Source organism: Plectropomus leopardus, chromosome 15 (genome assembly GCF_026936395.1).
Source record: "Plectropomus leopardus strain MGB_pleo_1.0 chromosome 15, ASM2693639v1, whole genome shotgun sequence".
In the NCBI taxonomy this organism is placed as follows: Eukaryota; Metazoa; Chordata; class Actinopteri; order Perciformes; family Serranidae; genus Plectropomus; species Plectropomus leopardus.
The window spans coordinates 17,152,331-17,178,596 of record NC_142190.1 but is presented as its reverse complement, the minus strand read 5'-3'; the positions used below and the strand labels follow the sequence as shown (position 1 = coordinate 17,178,596).

Here is a 26,266-nt window from a genome sequence, read left to right as displayed (position 1 = left end):
TAATTTCTCTGAAGCCTGCTTCTGCGATCTCGAATCTGCGTTTCCCGAGATAGCAAAGGTATGGCCCACCCTACTTTCCCACTGATTGTCCAGTACTTTCTACTAGCCTTCATTGGTTGGGTCCATTAGGATTTGGCATGCAGAGTGAGAGTGGTTAGGATAAGCCAGTCTGGGGGTCATGCCTTTGCTATTCTAGGAAACAGAGATTAACTTCCTGTTTACTGGCCAACTTATTAATAGCCAATTGCACTTCTTTGCAAAGGTCATAACACTCAAGAACCGTTCTAGGACTGGGCATTGTTTAAAAAATTACAAATATCAGTACCAACATCAGTGATTCTGATACCATAGAGAACTTTATTTGCTACCTTTTTTCCTGCTTTATTTAATGCCCACCATGTGAAGTAAAGCATTCAGCTGCATAAAATCCCACTAAATCCCACTGGCATGTAGTATTGTCATACTTTTGAATGTTTTAGTGGCATCTCAGCACCCTTAACTGCCAACCCAGTCAAATAGACCATTCTCAACTTTACCAAACTACATACTGTATATGTTGTAGTTACTGCTGTAGTGGGCAAATCACACATTGTATTGAATCTTCAAAGGCTTGCAGTGATTGCCTGTGTACAGATCCATACAAATAAACTTTTTTTGAGATCTGTATGCCAAAAGGATCCAATACAGGTGTGGTTTCACTGGAGAAGTTTTGATATTTCTTAGTACTGGGTTATTTCGGTCGATACCTTAAAGTACAGACACCGAGCCCTAAACAATTCCCATTCATGATTCGATCAAACACTGAAAAACACTTTTAGATGAACATGACTGAAAGAATTGTGTTGTAATTCTGTGTTGTGTTGTATTTAAAAGAACAGACTTTGCAATGTTTTTCTTTGTTTTAGCCTTCTTTGGTATCTTTTTATCACCCATTTGAAGATTCTTAAAATCAGTGCAGTGCTTGGATTTGCAGTGGTTTACAGGGCAGATGAGAGCTACTATTTATTGCTGTTCTCTGCAACATATGATCATTACACTTGACCCACCACAGCTGTTTTCACCTGACCAGGGGCTTACAGTGAGCAGGAATGTGTTTCACAAAAGTTACATTGTATCTTACTGTAAATGAAGTTGAAGCAGATGCCCAGACATTGTGGTCTGGACCAATAACGAGACAGATGCAGTGATCCACAATTATAGCTGAAAGGAATCAATTGCCCAGCCTAACCTCTGTGTGAATGTTCAGTGAAAGGCTGAAAGACTCATAGGAACCAGAGTAGCACCGCACCTCTCACTGCAGGAAGAAGCCATTCATTTTTCATGCTAACCTCCTGAATAATTGAAGGGGTATCTGTTGCTGATGGACTCCACTCTGTTTAGTGAGGAGCGAGATCAAAACCCTTGAGGCAAACACACACATGCAACGCCCCCACCATTCTGATTTCGAGCCCCGTACCTCGCTGTCGACACGACCACACACGCAATCGCAGGCTTCTGCTTTTGATGCATCCTCTACTCGTCAAGTTCAATAGTTCCGTCGTTTCTTTTTATGTGTTGCTGAGCATATCACTTCAAACAAGATAGTACAAGGCTATAAAGAACGCTGCTTAAAATAAATGCCCCCCTCTGCTTTTACTTTTGTCCTCAGAACCGTATTTGGCTTGTTTATGGAGAGGAAGCAGAACTGAAATCAATTTATCTAACCAGTATTTGTTCCTTGGAGTACCACTCATTAACAGCTACCATGTATTATAACTCTATTTATGTGAGTATAAATAGAAGAAATATTTCCCGGATTGCATTGACACCAACTGTTATTCTAAACTGCAAGAGGACAAACGTTCAGTGCAGAGCTAAAAATACATACATGCACAGTTACACACACATACACTGCAGTCTACTGTATGTGAAATAAACATCACCTATCAAATGCAGTGACAGAAATAGAACGCAATAATATAAATTTTATCACCCGTTGCAGCTCTGGATCTCTTACATTACCACAGGCATTCACAGCTTTCACACGCACAACTACATGACAGAGAATACACCATCATGTAGCATGATTTGAAGGTACACACACAATTAGAAATGTATCAGCCTCAGATAAAACAATGTATTTGTTTTACAGTTTCAAGATAGAAGACATAACCCTGTGATTGGTGCAATTACATCTCTTCCAAACCTTTGTTTAGGGACACATGAGTTAATTTGTGTCACTCTGAGTGAATAGCTTACCCTGTGATCGATGAGGTGCAGACTCGTAATTGGTGTTTTGAAAAATGGCCCCAGACTCTGGTGAACTGTTAAGTCTGCCAGTAGCCAATCTGGCTGTCCAAGTCTGTTTAATACGATGAGACGGCTAAAGCTGCTGTAACAAATGTCTTAAAGAGGCTTGCATGCGTTTGTTTGTGTATGTGTGTTTGTTTGTGCGTGCCCGGTGTTACATCTGTATATATGACATTCTGATTCTGATTCTGAACGTATTAATTATATCCACCTCCATGTAGCTCTTCATACTCAAAGTCTTGACAATGCAACACGTTCTCACTCTGAATTCATCACATACTGCCACTCTGTCAGGACCTTTCGCGTCAACCTATGACGTTTTAAGTATCCTTGTGCGTCAGCTGTTTACGCTCCAGGATGCTGTTATGGTGATGTCAACAAATGCACATGGTGGGATGACACATTGGTGGGATGACACGGCTCGCTCCTGAACATCTGCACGAAGGTTGGTTGTTTGTGGGACCCATCCACCCTCTGACCTGTAAGTGGACTCACATTCCTTGTTTTATGTGGTTACCGGCAGTTTTATTACCTGATGCTGTCCTTCAGCATTTCAGGTGCACACCACTGGTTTTGTCTGACCCCATTGTCAAGTGATGCTGCTCGCGCGTGTTGCATGTGGATGTGCCCGCTGCCATCCGGCTGTCCGCCAGCTTATGATAACAATGCCACCGGTTCTGTCCGACTGCGTTATCATCTGACGCGTCCATGTGTGTTGCATGTGGATGCTGAAAGTGGCTTTTGGCGTCACACTCATATGCCAAAAGCACTGACAAAGCGGCGCTATTTGACGAGATTGGAATAAGAACAGGTGGGACAGTGAGATGCTGCTTTAATTGGCACGTATTGTGGATAGCTATTAACCTTGCTAACACTAAAGACTACCAGGGAGGGATCTAATTTATCATTTTGACCAATTGGATTTCCCATTAAACCTTACTGGCTCAGGACAAATTGTCTAGCAAATAATTCAATTGAGAACACCACTTACTGGGACTTTAAAATCCCATTTTTTTAAATAAAACTACCAACTGGCGCTTAAATCTAAGGAAGGGCTATGTCTATATGTAACCTAACTTTCCAAAATCTCAGGTAATACTGTAATAACACCACTAATATGATTTTGCAGTAAACAATGCACTATTTTCCATCTGATTAAGGGTCAAAATGTTTTCCTTCAAATGTCATTTTTCTAGTCCACTTTTGCCTAACAGTAGATTAATGATGCATTTTGGCAGTGTGCTCTGGAGCTTCAACTTACACTGATGGAGGTGCCATAATTAAAGGTCAAGGTTTCAGAGTCTAAAGGCTATGGCTGCCTCACAGACTTGTTTGATTATAATTATGCTGGGGAGGAATGATGCATCTTGTTACTGAATGGCTCAAACGATTTCTGCATCCATAACACCAGGTGGACATTTTTAATTGAAAATGTGCTTCTTCTTCTTCTGCACCTGAGGTCATTTAAACTGCAGGAACTGTGATCAATTTTCTCTGCATCATACCTGGGCAATCCACTCACTGGGGCGATATCTTTGTACATATTACGAAAAAAGAAGCATACATGATTATTAGAGAGGGACCAATTTCCTGCCTAGTCATTGTCATAGACGAGGTATTTTAGCTCTCTAAATGCCAGGGATTTGACAGTTTCTCTCTATGACAGGTAGGCAACACCACTGAATGATCCACTCACTCAGAAAATAACCTGAGGTTCATTATTCATACCAGTCAGGAGATGTCTTGGGGAGAATGCGTCCCCACTTCCTGTCAATCACGCCCACGTGCATGTCAGCATTTTTGGAAAGATGTAGAATAAATCACAGGAGGCGAGGCGGAGGCGCAGTCACTGAGGCAAGAAAGTGAATTGTAACCGAATATTATTGTTATATTTTGTACCTTATGGCACCTTTGTGTGATTGATTTTTGTTTTTTGGTTTTTTTTGGGGGCGGGCGGGGTTACTAATTTTCAAATAATAGTTCCTCTTCTAATTTAGACATGTGTTTCAAAAAGTCACATTTACAAAAGTGTAAGAAAGAACAGCGAAGTCTAGTGACAGGACAGAAAACACACTGCCAGATCAGGTGAAGTAAAGACTTCAAAAACATTAATGAATAATATGTTGGGTAATTTATCAGACAAATTAAATATACCAACAAGTCCGAAAGTACATGTGCCAATAAACTAAATATAAGGAATACTTTTGGCAAACGTATCTTGTGATGACATCAAACAACCCCACAAACTTATAGTAATCTATTCAGACTGCACACAGCTGTATAGTGTCCAATAGATTGCCTGCAGCATTATTTTTAATGCAAAAACAGCAGCCCAAAGGTACAGAAGTGGGCTTGTGGCTGGAAGGCAGCCAGTTCAAACCTGGACCCCCAGGCTAAAATTGTTGCAAGCAAGTGAATAAGGAGCACTTGCCTTGAGTCTTGAGCAAGGCACTTAATCCCCAAACTGCCCCAGGGACCAACAGAAAATACTTTGGTTGCACCAAGCGGCTCCTGGGTGGGGTCATGTTTAACTGTATAAATTTGAGGCTCATTGCACAGACTTGAATAAACAAAGATTAAGTCTAAACAAATGATTTAGTCTCACTTATAGGCTTGAAACCCTTTTCTTTAAAACACATACTGCATGCCTATGTTTGCGACATGTTTCTTTTATGCCTACGTTTCAAGTAATGTAAGTTGCTGAAAGTAAAAACTTTTGAAAGAGGCTAATTTGTGTTCTCAGTTTTCTTAGTTTGTGTCTCTGCACATACATCGACATGTGTATATACGTGGGGGTAAGTTTGCACTTTTCTTCAGGGCTGAATACGTGTGTGTGTGTGTGTGTGCGTGTGTGCGTGTGTGTGTGTGTGTTTTGGCGCACATGGGAATGGCTATGTGCACATGCATGTAACATGTGAATGATGATGCACCATAAGTAAGAGCGCCTGATGTAGGTCAGTTTGTGTGCTTCACTGCTGCCTGCTTTCCTCTACATACATCATACATGCTGTAGTGTGGCATGTGTGTGTGTTCGTGTGTGAAGTATGCACCAACAGCGCGTGTGTGCATGCCTGTGGTCATCCCTCAGTGTGTAAGTGACATTGGCCTTGGAACTATTATCTGTATGCCGTTGGGCAGAGAAAGGGAGGCTGATGTCAGGTGGGGTTCCCATTCGTGTCATCAGAGGTGTCAGACTGTCGGCCGTGCCTCTGGCCAGCATCACTCAGCGCACACGCTTTGCCTTGTGTGTGTTTGTGTGTGTTGGGATGTACTGTAGCCTGAGTGCTATGTGCAGCAGTTGATTCATGTGATCTCATGGTGTTTCTCTTCCAGGGAGGAGGGCAGGAGGTCTGGCTGATGTCTAATGACTGTCACATGCTATTACACACACACACACACACACACACACACACACACACACACACACACACACACACACACACACACACACACACACACACACACACACACACAGAGCTTCCTGACAGGTGCTCCAGGCCCTGATGTATTGATCTCAGCAGGGACCTTCACAACTTCTGTTAGCTCTGGCCAGTAAAAAGACCTGGCTGACCCACACTACACTCACAATTGAATAAACATGCTCATGAGCATAAAAAATAACACACACACATTCACTACAAATTAAATTTTCTATCCACATATATCATCCATCATCTATCATTTCCTAATATTGGAAATTTGGAAATATTAAATCTGACACTATGCATCCTAATTGCCAGAATAGGCGTTGGCATTTTACACTTCTGCAAACCACGGATAAGTAAAGTTGTACGTGCTATACACTGGGAATGTAGAAGCTTTGCCGTTTGTTTGCATTTCAAGAATGCTGTGGTTAATGTTTGGTTATGTTTAAGTACAAAAACCACTTTGTTATGGTTAGGAAAAGATCATTATTTGGCAGAAGTTACCCGCTTCGGTGGCAAATGCAGCAATGTCTTACTAAAAAAGAAAAAAAACCTGCTTTTGGTGCTACAATTGTTTTTTTAAATGCTGCTGCTAATGTGCTGCTAAAAATTGAAACTGAAAACATTGAGATGGGTTCTCAAAAGACACCCGGTTTTGGTGCCACTATCACAGCTGAGAATAATGTCAGTGTGTTGCTAAAAAACACCTGGTTTTGGTACCATAAACACTGCTGGAAATGCCACATTGTATTCTTCACCAACTTTTGCTGTCATAATCATGACTGAAAATGCTGCTGATTTTTTGGTCAAAAACCCTGGTTTTGTGTTTTGCTAGTTTTGAACAGTGGTCTGCAGCCAATTAGCCATCTTGCCTCGGTGTCACGCCATCGACCATCCTCCCCAACCCCATGAAAAACTCGGCTCGTATACATTTTATCAGAACTACATCACTTTACATACGTTGATATATTTGTATGAAAAATACGAATGTGACCTATCAGCAGAAACACACAATTCCAACATTTTCTTTTGGTGACTACCATCTGTTATTTTGTTGTTGACGTCACATGTAGTATACCTGTAGAATGTGATGGGTAGTGCTAAACTTGGCCTATCTCTACCTATACCATCCACTTACTTAAACATGATCATTTGACTTGTCAAGCTTGCCATCATCAGTACATGCTCTGGAGGTAAGCACTTACTGAAAACATTAGCAAACCAGTGAATCTGAGCATCTTTATTTCTCTTCTTTCATCTGCATTTCACATGAAACATCACTAAATTTTGTGGAAGAAACAGAACAAGAGCAAAGAACTTAAAATTACTTTTGAATGTCTTCAAACAATCCAGGCTGCATAATTTAACTCTTTGGTTGGCAAAATATTGCATGCCGGTATTCCCCTCATCATGTTGGGTTATTCTGGGAAAAAGAAATAATTATGTTTCCTAATGGATTAGAGTTTCAAAACAAGGGAAGTGCTGGGGTATTTTTTGGTCATACAAACAAGGAAAGGACGTTTGACTAGCACTTGAATGAGTAGATAAACACAAGCACAACATTCATTTGGGGATAACAAGCTCCCATCTTTCTTCTTCTACTCCTCTTTTTATTCATTTTCTTCTCTGCATTTTTCACCTTCCTCGCTTCCACTCCCCACGCGTCTCTCCCTTACCATTCCTCTCCTAATGCCTGTATCGATGGGTTGGTGCATCAGTGGTAGGGTATGGACGATTGCCCTCTGATTGATTTCTGTCATACAGCCTCTCAGCACTGGGAGGCTGTTCACTAGAGATAAATGATGTTGGCACAACAAAAGCAAATAAACCTCTTCTATCCATCACTCCCTCCCAGGCAGTTTTTTTCTTCTGTGTCCCACCTCAACTGTGCCATCTGTAGCTCTCTGCCACTGTGTCTCGATCCCTGCACCTTCTCTTCCCACCTTCCTGTCTCCTCCTCAGTCTCCCCCATCATCTAATGTCTCTCTCTCTCTTAGATTGAGGTCTCGCTTTTTTTCTCCCTCCATATGACACTTTCCCTTTTTTTTTCTTTTTCCAATATTTTATATAAGTGAAAATTCCTAATAGAAGTTCCTGAGTGTCAGATTTCTGATCTGCTCTTTATGTGCTAAATAGACAACAAATTTTTAAATAATGAAAATTAGTTCAGAGCTCTAACTTAATGGTTGGAAAACAGGGTCCATTAATAGCAGCTCTAAATGAAAAAAAACAGCACAAGGATAAGCTCACTGATTAGAAATCAAAATTTCTTTCAGCATTTGTTTTAGCAGTGATGGTCATCAATTCAAGCAAAATTGTGAACTACATGCACTTTAAAAACTATTAAAGCTCCTTTAGTGATGAAGTGTTGCATTTTTTCTTTCATATATTCATGTCCCCTCAACCTGCCTCCTCTTGTCTACTTCTATTCAATTCTATTTCTCCCTGTAAACATCTATGACTCTAGTTTAGCATTAAAAAGATTTTCTCCTACAGATTTAAATACAAATATATTGGATGCCTCATTTCAATAACACTGTATGTCTTTTTTTTTCTTCTGAGAGACTCCCCTGTCCCCTTGATAAGAATAGATCAGACTATAATACACAAGGTCTCTGTTAAAGGCTGCCATTACAATATAATACCACAAGGATAAAAATATAAAGCACAACCTCCTCTGTAAAGGCCTCATACTGCGTAAACCTTAAATCCAACTTACAGTTTCTACTGTATTTTACAATCAGTAGACTAGTAGCTTTGATTTATTTCAATACTACATTGTATACCACAATTAAAACTGAATTATTAATGGACTGAACCCTCATATGCTACAACAATCCCAAGGAAAGTTGAGATTATAGGAGTGACTGTTCAGTCTAGCTGAGCGAAAAACAAAGCAAGAGACAGAAAGAGTTTGTTCCTCCCATGAGCATCAGACCGATGTGTAGCACCATAGAGAATCAATCAGAAAAGAGGGAAAATGAGACGCTGGCTGTACCCTGTGTGATTTTCTGGGCATATGAGTCTATTTTCTGGTTCAGAGCTGATATCACTTGCTATAAAAATGGATTTTATTTTAGTTCAAAAGCTCAGACAAAATGCTCTTTGGGACCACAAAGTCGGTCTTCTTTTATTGTTGAGAAGCTCCCAGCGCTAAGGCACAACCTGAAGTCATCATAGGTTAAATGTAATAAAAATGTGATAATGTATTTATCCCTATAAGGAGATTATATTTTCAAATGTCCTCTTCCAGGGCAAAGAGAGGTCAAAAGAACAGCAACTAAAGTTGGCAGTAATTCAGACACTTGCCTACGGTCTCTTCAGCATGATAGATGCTGGTCAAGCCTGAGCCTGCGGGAACCTGCTTTACATCTCAGCTGTCTGACTTTTAGCTGTGGGAAGAAGCTCGTTCGGTCAGGTATTGATTGAACTGTCGCTGGCCCTGCATGGGAATGAGTTCTGGACAAAGATGTCAGCTGCCAAATGAAAATTCAGCATATTCAGAATGCAAGCAGCGTGTGTTCCTAAGCAGATTGTTGGTTTGAGCTATATTTGCAAGGTTGGCATGATAGATAACGAGAATGAAACATTTCTTATCCCTTCCCCCTTTCCCGCTCTCTGCCTCTCCCTGTCTTTCTCTTGATGCAGCATAATTAGTCCCTCGCAAGGCAGCGTGAAATGATGTGTTTGACTGTTCAGCTTCTTAAACCAGCCACTTCTTTCATGCTAACGTGTTCTCACCTCTGTATTAAGGGCCGTGTGCCTCGGTGTGTGTGCCCCTGCGCTCACACTTGTTTTGTCTTGTGTGTCCGCTGAGTTAAAATGCCTCTCTTCCCTACAAGCAGGTGTTAGAGTTCGCTCCTGAGAGTGACACTGTGTGGTGACAGGAGTTTCCATCAATAGCAGCACATTTCTTTCCCTCTTCCCATACCTCATTCTCTGTCTATTGATTTCCTCCACTCTTCTTCCCCCTGAGTCTTTACTGTAAACCTTAGTGTGTCTATTGTAAAGCCACAGTAATCTGAAACAGTATGTCTAAAAAATGTATGTAGCACATGGCAATACATGTATGAGTCACCATATGTAACAAAAGCACACTGGCAGGCTTTTTTCTGGGAAATCACAAAAGGGTACATAATTTGGCAAAATGGCGCAAGTTCCGATGACAAATGTGACACCACTCATGTTTATTCTTATTTTAAGTCAAATGTGTAGAAGAAACTACTAGTGGCAGCAGGGGAGGTGGAGAACAGAATGATTCAAAGAAACCACAAGAAAATTGGAGTAATTTTCTGAAGTAGGTTTTGCAGCTTTAGATGGTTTGAACAGGAATGGAAATCACCTCTTAATGTCTGATGTAGACCAGTAGTGCCCTCATTGTAACAACAAGGACTTGTGTAGCTTGAAACATTTCAAAGGAGCTGTGCTGATGCAGGCACAGTGACGTTTTCCTCTTGAAGACCAATCCTACTGATTACTAATCAAGCCTTCTCTCCACAAATGTTCAAAAAGTTCCTGTTTTAGAGTTTTGTGACGGGCACCAGCCTCCGTCAGCATTCGTTAATAATACTTGCAAATTACCGCTTTCAAAACCACCATATTCAGACTGCTTTCTTAAACATTCATCATGATGCTAATTAATGATCCTTCTCTGAAAAACCACCAAATCTGGTCCGTCTCTCACAGCTTACATGGAGCACCAGGCTATCAGTGCTCACACTGCTACTGTTTATATTTACAGCTTTCTTTTAATTAGCCGTGCTTATATTAATACATATCAGAGGAGAACATTTCAAAGTACAAAAAAAAAGCCATGCGCTTTGCCGCTTTGCCGCTTTACTTCCATAAGTCGTAGAAATGATGAATGGTCATTGAGAATATGCAAAGGTCACACAGAGTAATGTCCCAGCCAGGAAAACTTGTTATCAATGTACAATAATATGTGGTTATTGCAGAATCAGCCATTTGTTAAATATTTATTGATCGCCACATTGTTAGTTAGCTTTTTGGCTTTTTAGGTGTTTATAATGTTATCTCCGGGTCTATTCACAGCCATCCATCAATCTATAGCTCTGTCAATCAATCCTACATCAACCATTTCTCCTAACACAATGTCACTCCCAACTCCAAATACTACGACTTGGTCACTGGCCCAGCATGCCAAACCAAGACACAAGGTACCTCTTTAGTGTGCATGCAAAGTGTCTATACAAAATAAACATGTATGTTCACAAATTTAATGAGTTTCCACTTATTAAATGCATACAGTACGGTCTCTTTTCAAAATAAATGCCCAATGTAGGTTTACTTAATTTTTAGGGTTAACTTACTGAGATTTAGTATTTCACCTCACTATGTTTGTGTTTTTCAAGAGCTGTGTGTCTGTTGTTTGCGGTCTGGCACCCAGTCACTACCGTTTTATACCCTTTTACAACGCCTCATCCTCACCTGAGCGCTGGGGGGTACACACAGGTGGAAGAATATTTGTAGATAAATAAACCACCACACACTTCTAGCTGCTCATAAATGACGATTAAGAGGGATTACTCCTGCATGTATTTTTTTAGGAAAACCCAGCAAACTATCCTTAAAATAACTTCATGTTGATTTTTGGTTTCATGCAGGACATGTAAAGCAGTTGGCAGGGTGAAAGTCCTGTGCTTGTTTGACTCTTGTTTGCCCAAAATACACACACAAGCACAAACGGGAGCTATACATGCACTAAGTGGAGAGATGTCAGAGTGAGGGGGCTGCCCATGGACAGGTGCCTCAAGCAGTTAGGGGTTTGGTGCCTTGCCCAATGGCACCTCGATAGTGTCCAGGAGTTGAACTGGCAATTCTCCAGCTACCAATCCACACTCCATACTTGATCTAGACTGGGATTGAACTGGGGACCCTTTGGTTCCCAAGCCAAGACCCTATAGACTGAGCTGCCGCCCCAACATCAACACATCATTAATGCATATGGTAAAAGTGGCCATCGGAGTTAACAAAATGTTTAAAAAATCAAAATGTGTGCTAAAAATCTTTTCCTGGCCAGTTCCTTTGTACTGATTTCAAATATTCACGGGTGAATGTGACTGAGTTCCCCATGGGCACACATGGGTGATTAATGTGAGCCCATGACCAGGTGATTCTTTACAGTGAGAGAAATAGAGTGGCTTTTAATCTCAAAGCAACCAAGCGAGCAGCCTGAACCAGCAGAAAATGTTGGCACTGTGCAGCCAGCAGTAAAAGGGAATACAGACCGCACATAGTAGAGGGCTACATTATCCATTAATAAAACAACTCAACTCTAAAGTCGAGGGGTGGAAGGTGTACAGAGAGGAAAATATGGCAATTTATAAACACTTTAGTATAAGTATTCGATTGATTTAAGATAGAATAAAACATTATTTTATCTAAAAAGAGATTAGACCAAAGCCCCTTGACAAAAAATATTTTTTTAGGGTTGGGTGTGGTGTTACAAGAGACAAAACAATGAAGTTTAAGAGCTTACATGCTGTGAACATTTGTACAATGCGTGAAGACATGTATGTATGCTACTTTATTGGTAATAAAAGTACATCCCCCCGAGAGAATTTGTGTTTGTCAGGTGTCAGGGTCAATATTCACAGTGTCCAGTGATAAATTATCTATGAAGTCAGCATCAACAAACAGACTATAATCAGCAAACAATCGCGCTAGCATTATCACCGCCCAGCAGAGCGCTCACAAGGCGCTATCTCTGTCCCCCGTCACACACGATCACTCATTATCTATCTCACACACACACACACACACACACACACACACACACACACACACACACACACACATACACGGCTTACTTTCAAAATGCAATTGCTTACAGAATATTTCCTCATGACGGTATTAACACTGAAAGTCTGCAGACGCTGGTGGTTTCAGTTCTATATCGATGACTCTGCTTGCAAACTCATGGAATCTGAGGTTAAATGGAGCGTCATTTCATTTTAATTCCACCATTATCATCATTTGCAAGAGTGATCATCCATTTTTCATATTTTGTAAGATTATTAATTTTTTTTCTATCATTAGCGACATCAAGCCGTATTGTCTCTCATTTTCTCCTCTTTTCGGTCTTTCTCTGGTCACTATCAGTCTCATTTTTGTTCATTTTCTATCCACTTGTTTCATCCGTTCTCAATCAATCTCCACCCTTTGTCTCCCCTATCTGTCATCTGACCCTTCTCACCCCTTTGTGCCAACATAATGGAGTGCCTTCGCCGACTTTTCTCTCTGTCTCTTTTTCGTTTTTTGGTCTCACTTAACTTTATAGCTCTCTCCTCAATTGGAACTAAAGATGGCGCTTCAATAGCACTTTTGCTGTGATATGTGACAGCCTTTTCGGGTGTTCATAATAATGACTGTCAGCCTTGGCCTGCCCCTCAGATCCTTGAAGCAGTATCCAATATAGTGATGCAAGGCTTCAGCCACATACTCAACTTATAAACAATCCTCCCTCCTCCTGTGCTCAGTGGCCCGTGTATCGGTTATACCTACTTAGTAGCAGATAGGACCCTCTTCTGCCTGCAGGCCCTCCAGCATTTTTTTTTTAACTTAGATTCAACAGTGTGCATGAAATGTTCACATCAGCTTCCCCTTCTCAAATCTCACTCTTTAAACGTTTTCATCCACGGGACTAAAACTGACTGTTGGTGTTTTTGTCTATTGTCATTCTCAGGAGGCAAAAGACACTGTGGTGCGGGAAAATCCCAGGAGGCAGGCTGTTTCTGAGCCGTAATGATAATACCGTGTTTCGTTAATTAAGTCACATCTTGTCCGTTGTAACTGGAATTTTCAACACTGTCTGCATTAGTGGCTGCATGACTGAGCTGTTTGTAACTACAGGGAGGTGGAAATTAAGCGGCCAATTGGTGTATTAACTCATGCTAGAATGTTTTTTGTTTTTTTTTCCAAAAGCATTTTCACTACAATGAATAATTTCAGGTTACAAACCTGAAAAAAATGCATTTACTTGTTAAAACAATGAACAATGATAAAGGATCATGGTTCATTGATGCTTTGTTTCATCCAAGCAACCTAACGGGTCAAATAAAGTTTGGCTTGATACAGATAAGTGACTTTTTCCTGTGCTGCCAGTTGTATCTTTGTTACATTTGTGCATGTTTTATAAAGGCACATTGTGCATGAATATGACAAATGTATTGCTATGCTGCCTTTGGGTGGATACAGCTCTACAGGAGTTCATGAACAGTCAACCATAGCCTCATGTGACCACTTGAGTTTAACAATTCATGGGACTGGCACTGATTTCCCCCGAGGAGTCTGCAGCCAGACATTCTCAAGTGCCTGGACAGCGGGCGCGTTGTCCATTTTGTGGCCTGGATGCCGACATGTGCAGCATGACTGAAGCAATTGCGAGGAGTGGTGCACTGTCAGGAGCAATCCAAGCAGACGTTGGAATATTACAGATACAGAAAATAATTAGTTATGAAAACACACTATGAAGAGACTCGTGCCACATCTCTCGTGCCATAGTTCACAAAATTCAAAGACGGAACGAGAGTTTAAAACAAACATGAGCAATTCTGGATTCAGACAGAATCAATGTGGATGTCCAGGATGGATGGTTGGAGTGATGAAAGGATTGACTGAAAAGTAGAGGAATCAAAAGATTAAGAAAGGCTGTTGTTGGCTCTGAAAGGTATACAGACTGAAAGGCGTCTGATCAATACAACCTTATCGTGGTGTTAAATCCTCTCACGTCCTGGCAGGACTCTCTGTACTTGGCCTCTTTATCTCTGATTCCATCATGCTCTCTTTTTTTACTCGGATCTGTTTTACTCTTTATAAGCGGGCGGCCACATGCTCCAGAATTGTTTTTCTTTATTGAGAGAAAATGCCAAGAGAGGAAACAGATGCGATGAGCTCTGGAGAGATTTGGTCCAAGGCCAGGAAGGATAATTTTCAATTTAGGCATTTAGGCTTGGTTTTACCACGACATCATCTCCTGGTGTTGTGAATCTCTCTTTAGTGCTTTCTCTCTGTGCAGGTGGCTGTGAGAGTGCATGCTTATGAGAGGTTTAGCATCTCATCCCCATGAACTCTGCGAAAACAAAACACTACGTGAACTTGAGAACTGCTTTTCCCTCTTCACACTCCACTCCAAGCGTCTACTCTATGTTAAGTGCCTCAGTCTGGAGCATCATCTGTAAAAAGCTCATCGCAGTTGTCCCATTTTTACCTGGAGTATTCCTAGCAGGGAGGGTTTAAAGAAAACAGCACAGGACAGGATGTGCAAGAAAAAAGCATGATTGGTGAACCAAAAGGAATATTCCCTGAGGGGGAGTGACATTCTTTAACTTAACCTACTGTAAATCTCTACATGTTGATGCTCTCTCTTTCTCTCTACAGCACGCACATTAAGCATGCCTCTCTCTTCTTCATTTGTCATTTAGTTTGCAGATTTTTATTTCTGCTCCCCCGCCAGTCATCCATTGTGTTGCCCATTTGCAGGCATTTTGTTAAAACTAGAGGCATTATTTTTCTCTGTGTGTGGCCGCTCTGTTTTTAAGTCACCACTGATTTTGCGATGAGATGACTGACGAACAGGAGAGAAATGAGGGGAAAATGAAAAAGAAACAAACTTAGGCAAATGAAATCCACATCAAGCAAGGGGCTCTAAGCAATTTGTGGTTGAGTGTTAACATGCCTGCCTGGGCAGTCTCTCAGTTTGTGCAAATTGTGAACAAATGGGTGTTCGACATTATTCCAAACATCATCATATAGGCCAGAACTGATGGTGATAATGTCATTAAGGGCAAAGACAAAACTGGACTGATGGTTACCAGCCATGGCAGTTCAAAGGCTGCACAGCATAGAAGAGAACAGCTTTGAAATAGAGTTGGAACAGGGACGGTTTTGGAGAACCACAAGCTCTGGACAGCTTCCCAGGGGCCTCATTAGGGACTTTGCATGATGGGTAGATGGAGGAAGTGGGGCACAGCGACCAAACACACAGACACAACACAAAATCAAGTATGTGCATAGGAACATGCACTCTCTCTCTGATGCCCACACACACATTCATACAAGCAGACGCGTAGCAGGGGGCGAAAAGCCTCAAAGCATGACAGAGTGCAGAAGTAATTGGCAGTAAAGTGATGTGTCAGAACTGCTGTGCAAATGGCAGACACAAGTTCAGACAGATGAAAAGAAAAAAAATATGATCGTGCCACTTGAAATTTCTTTATAGCAAAAGCCAAAGGAGCTTGTCGAAATCCCAGTGTTTGGTATGCTATGTTGATATTTTGTCAATTTAGTTAATTAATTGCATGTGTTTTTTTGTAAATTCATGGGTGTGCATGAGTGTATATGTCTTTGTATGTGTGTGTGTGTGTGTGTGTTTGTGTTGGGTCATTAGCTACAACAGCTTTGGCTCATTGTGACTTTTAGAGCGTCTCCAGAGTTGATCTCACGCTAAGTGTCATTAAGCCACTCGTCTTTTCACGCAGCTGGTGAGCACGTGCGTACGACTGAATGTGTGAAAGCTTGTGTGTGTGTTCATATACTGGGAGCAGGCTGTGTTCTGACACCCTACATTTAGCTCTTCTACAGCTCACTGACGGAGCTCCATATGGTGTCTCATAGTTTCTACCTCACACACCCATCATAATGTGTGATTTATGCTTTTTTAATAGGCAGGTCCCCGTGTAGACGGGACACTCAACTTTTTAATGATGCAGCATAAAAACTAAATTTCCCCCTAAAAGTCAACATTTTCCCAAAGAGGTGACGCTTCGGAGACTCAAAAGTAAGACAAATGACCGCATGTATACCCAAGACTGTTACAGCTGATGAGGAAGGCAACTAACTAAGAAGATACCCGTTTTCTGATATACTGCAGGAAAGAAAGACATTTTCCTAAGACATGGCATGGAGATCTCTTGGCTCAGCAAGCTGAAGCATGAGTGATCAGTACCATTTGCTCACTATGTCAAAGATTAAATCCAACCCACATAATCATCTGCTCTCCCTCACACATAATCCCTGTCACTCTTCACTTTCAGATGCACTTGCTAAAAGACAGACACTGTAGAAATGTCATGTGTAATTTTATACTGTAAATGGAAACATTCACCGTGGCTTGACATATTATATGCTTTGAAACATTAGTATTCATTGTATTGCATTCATTATGTATTCATTTTAGGGATTTTGACTTCAATTATTGGTTTGTTTCAACGTGGTTACATGAAATATGTGTGATTTTGAGCAGACATGTTGGACATAAGTATGCACTATAAAGATAAAACAACAATCTGAAAAAATAGATGCGTTTCTTTGACAACAGAACGAGATATTTTGCACACTACCAAACAACCCATTATTTGTATACTCTCTCTCTCTCTCTCTCTCTCTACATATATATATATATATATATATATGCAAGATAGCAGTGGCCGTTCACTTTGTGCAGTGGGACTATGTTCATATGCATCATACATCTTTACATACAGTTCTAGGGGCTAAATATGTCAAATAAAAATACATGTAATCGTACAATGTTAATTGGTGCTATTTTGAGAGTTAAAGGCCCAAGATGATGCGTTTTTCAGTGACTATTTTTGTCTGTTAATTGATCTGTGTAGCCATATATGCAGACTGACTTCAGAGAATTTTTACTTCAGCATCTGCGACTGAGAAAAAAGCTGCTCAGAGGGATTTTTGCCTCCAAGCTACTCACATAGCTTCCAGTCATGTGGCTACCAATCAGATCTGCAGTGTAAAAAGACACACACACATATATACAGTGTATGCAAATGCATGCTAATGTACTGTATATGTATACAGATAATTAATTCTGGTGCACAGTATACAGTATACACACAGTTAGGCTCATTTGTCAATAACTGTTCAATAACATACAGACACTGTCCTGTAATGAGCCCAGATGGCACAGTAGGAGGGTCTGTATTCCTCTCCTCCCCAGCAGGAGTAAAAGCATTTACGGTGCATCATACTGCCCCTGGCAGCAGGCAGCAACATACTCTCAGGGAGGCAGACAAGCAAAAGCCCTTTTCTACAGTTATCTAGAGGAAATTTACAGTAGGAAAAGCACAGGTGTAAATAATAACAGTGGCTGAATTCCATTAAACTGTTTCAGTTTCGGTATCATGTGGTGTGAATAGAAATTCAGAGTGGGAATGATTGAATATTTTAAAAGCTGGAATGAACGGTTTTTCTCCTGTAGCATTTCCAAGTGGTATATTTGTTGGTGCTGCTGTCGCAAAGAGAAGCAGATCCATTTCCTCAGAGCCTAACAACTACCACAGTTTCCAATACGATTGTTCAACTGCACGCCATTTCCACTACTGAGGATAGTAACATGATTATATGTATGTTTGCATGATGATAGAAAAGGTCAACTTTTTGTAGTCCAACAAAAACTGGACTTTTAAAATACATGTAAAGGTGTTGTTCTGACTGAAATCATACTAAATCAATTTTCTCAATGTTGGACTAACACACCGATCGAGCGGCTCCTTCTGCGCCTCAGTCTGACTTGAACTGCCCTAGGCATACTGCATATGCTCCTAGCCAACCTAAAGACATTATTCTACAGCCACGACGTTGTGCAACCAACATTTATGTCATAATCATAAGTTGGCATGTCGATGAAAGCAGAAAGCTTGCTTAGACTCATCGAAAAATTGCTGCGTGAACATTGATTGCAGGAGGCAGGTGTTGTGCTTGAAGGATCTCGTGCGCCAGATGTCAGCTCCCTGTAGCAATACTTGTGACACAGCAGGACAACACTGGGAATGAAAATCTCTCTGAATCGCTCCTGTCGTCCTCTCTTTACTGTTATGCTCTTTCTACCATATGTTGCTTTTCATGTTCAGTTTGATTTTGAGGACTCTTTCTGGCCTCGATTCTAAACACAACTCTCCCCCTCCACTCTCAGCGTTCCAAGCTGCCCGTGAGAGATATACCACATCCCTAATCTTCTAATTGGTAGGTAGTCTCGGCCATTACCTGAGCGATGACAGGGTGGAATCGATAAGAGGCACAATGCTAAACGATGTGTCCCGCTGTTTCTCTCTATTTCTCTCTGTCTGTTTCGCTGTCCCTGCCCATTTTGCTCTCTCTATCACCCTCTCTGTTTAAATTCACGGTATCCAAGGCAACAGCCATTCAATCTCAACACGGCGGTGAAATGAACACTCCTTTAATTTGTCTTTATTACTGCCCCGTTGCTTTGCTCTTCATCTTCTTTCCATATTTCATACATACTCCATATGAAAAAAGCGAACAAGGGTTACAGAATGTCCTCCATCAGCTTAGAGGTAATCAGTTGAAACCGGTTCTCAATCAATGCCAGTAATTTACCCCCACAAGAAACCACAAGTCTCAAGTGATGCATTATTCAATGTGTGCCACTGCATGACATCGTGCGGCCTGTTTGATGAACAGTCCTTTAATGGACTTGATGACGGATGTAAATGGAGGTGATGATCATGCTGAAGAAAAAAAAGAGAAGAGAAGGGGCGATTGGAAAAGAGAGAGAGGGGTCAGATAGCACATGCCTATTTAGCATCATTAAATGTGTTAGCCACCAGAGATGGAGACAAACTGAAAAGACTGAGTCAAAGAATTTAAAAAAATTGTGCTGCTTTCAGAATTGTTCATAGTTTTGGCTTCTTTTCAGCTTATAATAAGGAAATTATTCTAATCATCATAAACATCATTGCCATCATCATACAGCTTACATTCACTTAGAGGCAAATAAAAACACTCGGCGTATAGCACCTCCCTGTGAGCAAACATTTATCCGTCTTTCTTTGCAATGCGACACTTTACACATGCCATTTGAATAAAGGCACCTTCATTCCAAATTGTGTGAATAGACTGCACTTCTTGGACCATTGTCACGTCTGAGCGTCTCGAATATGTGCATGCATACAAAGCAGAAAATGAATAAATTCCCCCATGTAGAATTATGTAGGGTTGAAATCTTATTTGAAGCCTGCAGTGAACGGTCCCACCAGATTATTCTCCGAAGCGAAGCCAGAAAAATGGTGACAATCAGTGATTTCTAACGCAGGGCAGAACTTCTTAAAGCTCTGTCATGGTCTGCCAAATACCAGTAAACAAAAAAGAAGTAAATGATGGATGAGAGTAAAGGAGAAGTTTATTAAAATGGTTTTATCATATGGTCATTATCGATGAGTACCTTCATGTGACTGAATCTGAAAAAAAAATGCATTTGAATGTCGGAAATAACATAAAAAGGAATGGAGATGGACAATCCTGATCTGCCGCACCCTGAAATAAGAAACTAAATTTAGTTTTTCCGCTCCCTATTTACTTAACATGAGATTTTGTCAGTCAGTCTTCTGGTATAAAACAGCGCCAATCCTTCATTACAGATTGTGCTCCATATGCTGACAAAACAAACAAGCCAGAGGTGAAAGAATTTACATGCTTCCCTGCTTTCAAAACAGCATGATGAACAGACAGGACACAACAAGTACTGTAAAATAAGCTGATTTATCCAGTGTTATGGGTATTGACTTTTTCTTACTACCAGAATTACATTTGAACCCTGCATAACATCTCTGCAAGCTAAGAATAGTGTCTCCTCTATTTGGAACAGACTGCTAAAACTCCTGCTCGCATGTTGTCTTTTAATTAGGACATTTTCTGAGTTTCAGCCTGGTAATCTGTGAATATTCCTGAAAAGCTCTTACTGTTCTCCAAACCAATTAAAATACAGCGTGCAAAACGGCCTCAAAGGGCCCCTTAGGTAGTCTCTCCTCGTGCTCGACAGGCTCTCTGTCAAAACTTATCTGGCAGAGCAGAAGATATTTACATATTGTGTATGGAAACAGATATCATTACACTGATACTGAGCCAGTACTTCTGTATTAAGGAGGGAGGGTGGGGGGGTTAATCACAGCAGCTGGATCAGCCCCGACTCACTCTGTAGCACTTGTAACCTACAAAAGCCCTTACTCCATTTTCAAAGCAATGTCACTTTTAGACAGCAGGACACGAGGGATTTTTGTAGCCCTTCAGATTTTTTATTAGCATCAGTGTTAAGAGAACGCTGACAGAATGTGATGTTCGGTCATTAAAGCTTGTGTTAATTGAGCTCTAATCGCCTTGTCAAAACTCAACAGTGATAAATGTTGAGCTGGGCTGTGAGTAGACATGTATACTGTAGAATCAGCTTTAAACATTGTGTTATGTACATTAGGCACTCAAGATTTGATTATTTGACAGTCTAAATGATCATTCATAATGCAAGAGTGAGAGGAGATTGTTGTCTCATGTGAGGTGAACTGAAGTCAAGGCTTCTTTAGCCTAACTTTGCATATAGACTACCATTTAATGCTACCCCAATAAATTGATTTTTTTAAATGTTCAAATAAATTGATTTTTTTAAATGTTCAACTTAAGCTGCTACAACACTTTAAGTGGAATTTAATTTTTGTTCATTTTTTAGTGATTTACTTATACTATAATGCTCTAATAAGCAGGATTGTGATCCCTTGTTATTCGTTGTGACAGGAATTGCAGCTATAATGCTACTTTAAAGTGGAAGTGTGATTTTATTACTCATTTATCGTGTTTTGCACTTTTATTACAAAGCTTCACTTAGTGTGTCGAAGAGCAATTTCTCAAGATTCATTTTACTTCATTTATTTTGTTCAAAAGTGTAATTTAGCGCCAAGTGGAATTGAGATAAGAGCATTGCATTGCATTGCAGAGCTATTAACCTGTCAAGCATACACACTGGATTGATTTTAATATTTTTTTTAAGTACTTGAAGTGTGCATTGTGCTGCTGTAATATCCAGTATTGGATCGGGACTTGGTATCAGCAGATACTCAATATTAAATAACTCAGATCGAGATTGATCGACATCCCTTGATGGTATGGTATTGGACCAGTGCTCAGTATCAGCCAATAGGCAAGTTTAAGTATTGGAATCAGTATTGGGAAGGAAAGGTAGCATGAGCTGTTGTTTGTCAGGCAGGAGCTCCAAGCTGTTGTCTTTCTATAACATTCTGTAGTCAACACTACATATTTGGTTTTCTTTATTCCAAAATATTGTAATTTTAGACTGTTCAGTACTTTATCAGTAATAGCATCTGTGGTATGATTCCAGAAAGCCCTATAATCTAGAACCAGTATTAGAGAAAGGGATTGGAGTGTCTCGATGTGGAATAGGTAAACAGGCAGGGACTGGCATCTACGCACAGCCGGGCCTTCCAGGCTGATGGATGAAATGGCTTACAGAGGACACAAGCGCTGTGACATTGATGGACAGTCTGATATTGCCTCCCTAATCTTGCCTCCACTCAGTCTCACACACACTCGCACACACACATTTCTCCGTGTACCTCTCACTCCTCCATCTCGCTGCCTCTCTCTTGTTTTCTCAGTTCTGCTCTGACTCATACTTTTTCTGTCTGTGCTCTCATTTCTCTCTTTTCTTCCTTTATTATCTCTCATTTCCTCATCTCGTCCTTACGGGGTCTTATGATGTTTCATTTCTTTGTTTTCTGACTGTTCTGCGCCAGGATCGCACACTCTTGCTCTGCCTCTCCCTTCAACTCTGCTGCTGCTGCTGCTCTCTCCGTCCTTGTTTGCACACACAAACACACTCACAAAGACGCAGATTCCTGTAATCGTTTCCCAAGATCAAACAACCACTACTTTCTGTGAAGGACACAGGGGAAAGGTGTCAGACAGCGCACTAAAAATCTAAATAATATTCACTCAAAAACATAGGCACATATAAAAGGTAGCACATTTCTCCATTAGTGCAACAGATAATTTAGTGCCACAGACTTAAGTAAATGCAGTCGTCTGCATGTACTTAAAAGAATCATGTCTCTTTCTGTCTGTCTCCTTTTCTTCTTTATTTCTACTAGCCTGTCAATCATACAGAAATACTCTGTAAGACATTAATAAAAGATTTATTCAGACACTCATGTAAGAACTTGTCAGTTTTACAAGACATTATCTCTTTGAAACCTGGAGCAACATAACTTTCTTGTGCTGCCTTCAGATGCCTTTCACCTGCATTTGAACACTAAACAAATAGGTGTGATTTCTTTCAAAAACATAGGAATAATGGCACTTGATGACACAAATTAAAAAAAGGAAGATTTAGTAATAGTTATAGTCATCATAATTACATATTGAAAGTTATATTATAAAATTACTTTTGGCTTTACTTTTTTTCTATTTGTTTATTTATAAGCCAGATATTTCTCTCAGGCGCTAAAAGGAATTTGGACTTAATCATTAGATGCCTAGAAACGTGACTCCAAATGAATGGTGATGTTACTTTGTGTCTGCTGGACGTGTAGACAACTGTTTGCTAATTTGTCATAGCAACTTTAAAAGATGATATTTTGACAGCTGCGTTTCCGCTTGTTTGCAGTCCCAATTGTAAAATGAAATAATGGAAAATAATTTTAAAAAAGCTTTGAGTGAATCCAGAAAATTCTTTGACTTGCAGTTTGCACACATGAAAGAAAATACCTTTGGCAGTTGTTGCACAAACATTGAAAATCAATATGTTTGCCTCAGCATTCAAAAGAGGTCAGAACATATAAAATGCCTCTACATGTTATTCTTTGTAATATATACAGTAGATCATGGCATGTCATTGGTGCTTTCCATCTGTTACCTTTTATTAATTACTGCAGTTTGCTTCCTCTGTCTGTATGTAACATGAGGTTACCATCTGCTGCTATTTTTATTTCTTTAGGCTTCCTTTTATTGATACGCCAACTTTCCCACCAGAGCCAAGTGAGAAATAAGCTCTTTCTTTTTTTTTTTTTTTTTTTTAAATATTATGGTGTTTTTTTTTCACCTTGCTTTAGCGTTAGGATTTGTATAGACAAATGGAAAAAGTACATAAAAACAGGTGTATAGGAAACTCGCTCATGGCACCCACCACTGAGCGAGAAGAGTACAACAGTCGATGTGTGAAGTTTTGTTATTTTGACTCATTTCTTGTTTACTTGCCTCTTCATATTAGATACGGGTTGCATCACAGATCAGAGGCACAAACAGTCTTCCAAAAGCATCAGCCGTGAGCTTGAGTCTAACCTGAGCCTGAAGGTCTGCAGGCTGAATGTAGCCTTTGTCTGTCTCCTTCCGTCAAGCACCTCTTCTGCTCCAACGTCCTATCTGTTGCCTGTCTGCCAGCTTGTCTCTCTGCCAACCGATTAACCTGTGTGCACTTACTGTCACTTGTCTCTCCTCGTGCCAGGAAGGAATTTTTTCTCTTTCACAGAGCGCCACATTATGCAAAGGAATAAAATAAACACACAGCGAGGCCTAATCGTTTTCACAGTTTACCTTTTCTTTCCACCCACATAAAGTCTATCACAGCATATCTGTCCAACTCTTACTTCAGAGAGTGCCGTTCTTTCTTTTTTGTCCACAATGATGCTTTTGCAAGCGACTTTTGTTTCCCCTCTTACCTTTGACCTCTTTTGCTTTGTGACCTGGTTGTGCAGAAAATGGGAGTATTCCACCCAGCATGGGTTGGAGAAGTGGAAAATAGCGCAGCACTCTTGTGCGACCTGGCTGCAGCGCACTGTTTGATTACAGCAATCAATCGAGAGATAGATAGATAGATAGAGATACAGAGGGAGAGAGAGAGAGAGAGAGAGTGCATCCATGTGTACACACTGGGGATTGTGGGTCAGATAAAGCAGAACAGACAATCACAGAGGACTCTCAAACACACTCCACTCTTGTGTTCATGTGAAGAACACTGTGGGCCGAATATCAGAGAGAACACCGGATTCTCCTGAAGGGGAGATAAAAGAACAACAAGGACGAATTACATCCCTACTGGACCACATTTTGTTTCCCTGACTTTTCTCTTCTGTCTTGTACTTGCTTGGTCAGTGTGGGTGGTTTCAGTTTGACGTTAACACGCTCCGATGCTCTCTGTCGACATGTCATTGCTTCCTAGTGATGCATTACTACTGCCTTACTCCAATAACAGCTCCAATTTGGTGCACAGGTCAGGTAAACCAGTCAGGAATCGAATTCACATTTAGTATTGGTGCGCACTGGTTGTGAGCTGTTGTGAGCTGTAATGTACTGTGTAGTTTTGTTTTATTTTGCGTTTTTTTTTTTTTTCAGGAGGAAGCATGAATAAATGAATGACTGATGTACACTTCAGAATGCTTTCTGAACAGAAGAAATCATAAATCTTATCCGCCTCTCACATCTCTGCAACAACTGTTGCCAAAGTCCAGTTAACGGGGCTGCATATCAATTTGGATATTACACAACAGCTTTCTTCAAAGGCCGTCCTTAGATATATGCATGACCAGGCTCGTTTGAGAAGTACTAATCTGACCAAATGACTTTGTGAGGCGTGATGATGCAACTGAAGTTTCAGAGGTGAGATGAGTTACACACGTCTGTTAGCAAGAGGCTGTCTGGAAGCAGCACTGGAATCTGAATGACTGGATAATGATCTCAGGGATAGAGAGATTGATCCAGTCTTCCATCACTGTAATGAGAGACTATAAGACACCCAAACCACTCTGATTGGGCTCCCCGAAGAAGTGGCGGCAAATGTTGGACAATTTCTTCTGCTGACTATAACAAAGACATTTAGGGTCCCTGCAAGGACTGTGAAAACGGAGGGATGGCCACATTTAACGACAAGCGCCTTATATAATTCCTGCACATTCAATCTGAAAGGTGCACACAGTTGCTGATGAGACGAGGAAGAGGGTATTCACATCGAACAGTTGGACCCACAGGGATACAGATTCAGCCTCTAACCATGAATGGAGATGAGATGTGCTGGATTGCTAATGATAATTAGGCTAATCTAGATGGAATATAACAATTACAAAATGATGAACCTCATCTGATCACAAGATCTGTCAATTGATTCGGCAATAAACTGTCTTCTGCTGACTGACTACAGATGTGAATGTCCTTGTGTTTCTGCAGCCTGACAATCAAACGGTGGATAAAAGGAGCTTTAGATGATTTAAATAACTCAGCACTCTTCTTGGTATTTTTGTAGCCAGTGTTGCCAGGAATATTCTGCCTATTAATTGATTACAGAGCTCAGAATATTTTCTGCAGCTCTGTTGATTTTAAAATTGAGTCCCATCACAGAGACAAGCAACATTTTACAGCTATATATCGATACTCAGCTAGTTAACATCAACATAAGATGAATGGTTTGATTGTTTTTGTAAAACACAACATGAAGTCTGTTTCCTCTTTGAGTAACTTTTATCCCTTTTATTTCACCATCATGATGTTACTGGGAGATTCCAAGAAGTTACTGGTCCCAGCCAAGACAGCTTAGAATAATGGTATGACAAATCAGTCATTGATACTATTTTTATACATTCCTATTTACTTATCAAAAATGCTTTGTTTTATTGCCTTCTCTAAAGTTGGCCATGAATTTACTTTTTTATTTGAAATTTACTTTTGGCACAATTAGTTTCCTTCCCACACACATCCAGCTGGCCTAGATGGAAAAACATTCA

General features: G+C 40.5%; 1 protein-coding gene and 1 long non-coding RNA gene across 5 annotated transcripts in view; one reads left to right on the top strand and one right to left on the bottom strand.

Moving 5' to 3' along the window:
* The window catches only part of kctd16b (potassium channel tetramerization domain containing 16b), an 85,591-nt gene that overhangs the window by 6,683 nt on the left and 52,642 nt on the right, over positions 1-26,266 (bottom strand). The gene's annotated exons all lie outside the window — the stretch shown is intronic.
* Positions 1-26,266, top strand: part of LOC148187261 (uncharacterized) — a 130,268-nt gene that overhangs the window by 90,879 nt on the left and 13,123 nt on the right. The gene's annotated exons all lie outside the window — the stretch shown is intronic.